Source organism: Sinocyclocheilus rhinocerous, unplaced genomic scaffold, assembly GCF_001515625.1.
Source record: "Sinocyclocheilus rhinocerous isolate Xijiao unplaced genomic scaffold, SAMN03320098_v1.1 scaffold2154, whole genome shotgun sequence".
Taxonomy (NCBI): Eukaryota; Metazoa; Chordata; class Actinopteri; order Cypriniformes; family Cyprinidae; genus Sinocyclocheilus; species Sinocyclocheilus rhinocerous.
Window position 1 is genome coordinate 51,593 of NW_015635517.1, and position 3,268 is coordinate 54,860.

The 3,268-nt window shown below is 40.2% G+C and overlaps 1 protein-coding gene across 2 annotated transcripts in view; it reads left to right on the forward strand.

Annotated features, from left to right (window-relative positions):
* The first annotated feature begins 258 nt into the window (after nucleotides 1–258).
* LOC107746928 (low-density lipoprotein receptor class A domain-containing protein 4-like) overlaps nucleotides 259–3,268 on the forward strand; it is a 92,504-nt gene continuing 89,494 nt past the window's right edge. For both annotated transcript variants that reach the window (XM_016561279.1, XM_016561280.1), the window contains exon 1: nucleotides 259–354. The gene's annotated coding sequence lies outside the window, so the exon portion shown is untranslated. The remainder of the gene's footprint in view (nucleotides 355–3,268) is intronic.

Sequence of the window (3,268 nt, forward strand, 5' to 3'; positions counted from 1 at the left end):
CTGTCTGTCCATCCGTCCGTCCGTCCGTCCCTCCATCCATCCATCCATCTATCTATCTGTCTGTCTGTCTGTCCATCCGTCCGTCCATCCGTCTATCTATCTATCTATCTATCTATCGTGATGTCTGAGCGCTCGTTGGTACTCCTGTCCTGCAGGTGTCGCTGCAGTGTGTTGTAAATGACTGACAGAGCGAGACAGAGGGCTGGACTGACTGGAACACAACGGGAGTTTGTGCTCTGCTGAGTTTTGGCCATGAGAGTGAGACAGTCAGTCTAGACGCTCTTGACAGCCTCGTCTGGAGGAGAGACACTTCCCTCTGCGGCTCTGTCCCCATCACGACGACACATTACGAGCGTAAGCCATTTCTATCTATCATATGAAGTTATTTTATGATGGCCGGGAGTGGTTCGAGACTGCAAATGTGCCGCATTTCTGCAAGGAAAAAGCAATTGAAGTTGTTGCAGAGAGTCGCAATGGAAAAGATTCTATGCGCGTTCACGCTCTTAAAGGGACCGTTGCTAATTAATCAATGCTGCGTAAATGTTCAGTTTGCACGACTGCGGCGTTCTTGCATTAAAGAAGCGTTAAATAACGGAGCTGTGCGCCTATAAAAACTTTTTGGTGTCAAATCAAGAACATTTAATTTTCATTTGCTGCAAAGTCAGGACTTTGGTATCCTTGTCTGTTTAAAAGTTTCTAAACAGAAGGTAAACACAGTATGTATTTGGAAATATAAGCTGTTTGTGACAGTTTAACGGCAGTTTTTAGTATGCAATAGAAATACCAGAATGCTGTCTCTGAACTATTTTTGTAGTTTTGTTGTGAGAGAGCCAATATGGCTCTAGTATTTATTCAACTAAATGCAGTGTTATGAACGTTATGCGAAAAAAAATAAAAAATACTGACAGGCACACACAAAATAAGATAATCTGAAGCTTGGCTTTCAAAATGTTTTTGGTTATTGCAGGGCTGTGTCGTTTTGGCATGCAATGGAGCTGTTACTCTGTTGTTCCCTTATAGGCGTGCATAACAACCTCAGGGGCCAGTTTGAAGACTCATAACTCATCACGTCTGAGAGAGAGGTGAATCAGAGACCATGGCTGCAATCTCTTTCTGTCAGTCTCACACAGATGCATAATTCAGCCCCCACTGGTACCTTAAATGTGGCTCAACAGTAATTCTTATAAAAACTTCCTCTGTCTCTTTCCTGCGGTCATTTTGAATGGCTGATCTAACATAAAATGGCATTATGCGGAGCCCCAGGCCCCAGATTCCCTCATTTGTTCCTAGTGACGCACTCAGACTAGCACCATAGAGTGCATTAGTGCCCACCCACTTTTTCAGCACCACTGGTTCCGGAAGTATTTTTTTTTCTCCATTAATTTTTCCCATAGGGATATTTAAAAAGCCTTTGTTATGTGCCATGAGCAAAACTAACCAGCTACAAGGTGAATCACAACATTACAAACTTTTATTTAAAGCAGTAAGATAAATAAAAAATGGACATAAAGATGAAGATACAAGACTATGTACTTAATGGCTTTAATGAGGGAAATAACTACAATCTCACGAAGCATTGCGAATGACAATTAAATTGAAAACAATGGTAAAATATAAAACTATTAAATTTAAAGTTGATTATATCTTTGAATATATACAGAAACTGTATATTTTGAGTTCACTGCAAACTATATGCATACAAATATTTAGGTATTGGGTAGGGAAAATTACGATTTGCTTGCCCCCAGCTCTCTGATTGGTGGAATTTTCTGTACAGCATCATGGGTAATGTAGTTTTTCACCACACGTTCCCATGTTAAACACGAATGTTTTAAAATTATGTTGAAATAATGCAAACAGACAGCCTCAGCAAAAGCATACTATTGATTAACAATCTCCTAGCTCACAACAAGTCTTTCTGTAAAGGTTTAGCGTTAAAAATCAATGGACCTATGGAACCTGTGGAGAAAATAAATAGAGTTTTTAACTTAAGAAACCCAACTGTTACACTCTATAACACGGATGTGTTCCGAAACCTAGTGAGCTGCCTAAGTAGGCATCATAGGCACACTGCTGATACGAAGACTGTTCCAAAAAAGGACGTTCCATTTCAGATGCTGCTTACGTATAGGCCTAGGCCTCAAGACAGCTGACTAGGTTTGGAACAGAGCTTGTGATTTCCCTTCCAGCTGCCAAATTAAGTGATACTCCTCGCTGCCCCCCACCCCCCCTCTCTCGCTCAATGTCCATTTGATTCCACTTCTGTTAAACACCCAGCCAGACGTACATCATGGAAACTCTTGGTCTTGTTTAGTCATGTGGAGTATGACTCTGGTCATGCTGTCTGTACTTGCAGATGCACCACAGATTTCCACAGAAATGGAACGCCTGCCATTTATAAAATTCTATGAATCTCTGGCTCCTTACGTCTTTATTGAATATTTTGGCTAATTGGATAATGCCCTCAGCTATCAATAAAATCAGTTTAAAAATTTTTAAAGGGGTCATAGGATGCTACACGCACTTTTACAAGTAGTTTGAACTGAAATGTGTGTTGGCAGTGTGTGTACACAACCACCCTATAATGATAAAAATCCACCCAGTGTTTTTTTAATTAGCAAGTTTCACGATGAATACAGCTAAAGTAAACAGTCTGTGAGAGCAGCTCGGAAGAGAGGGGCGGGGTCAGCAGAGCTCATTAACATTTAAAGGAAAATGCTACAAAAACGGCTTGATCTGAAAAGAGCTGTGTTTGACAGGGTAAAAAAAGGTGTTTTTTACACTACCATTGAGAAATTTTAACCAAACTATGTTACAGACTTTTCATTAAGACCCTAAAGAATCGTATCAACTTGTGGAAAATGGGCATCCTATGACCCCTTTAACATTTTTAACCCTATAAAGTCATAATTGTCATTAAAAGGGTTAGTTCACCGGAAAATGAAAATTCTGTCATTATTTACTCACCCTCATGTCGTTCCAAACCCGTAAGACCTTCGTTCATCTTCAGAACACAAATTAAGATATTTTTGATAAAATATGAGAGCTCTCTGACCCTCCCATAGACAGCAATGCAACTGCAATGTTCCCAGGTCCAGAAACGCAGTAAGGACATCGGTAAAATAGTGTGACATCAGGGGTTCAGCCGTAATTTTACGAAGCTACATAATCAGCGTTGTTTACGTTCAGTAGACTTATGGGTTTGGAATGACATGAGGGTGAGCAATTAATGACAGAATTTTCATTTTTGGGTGAACTAACCCTTTAA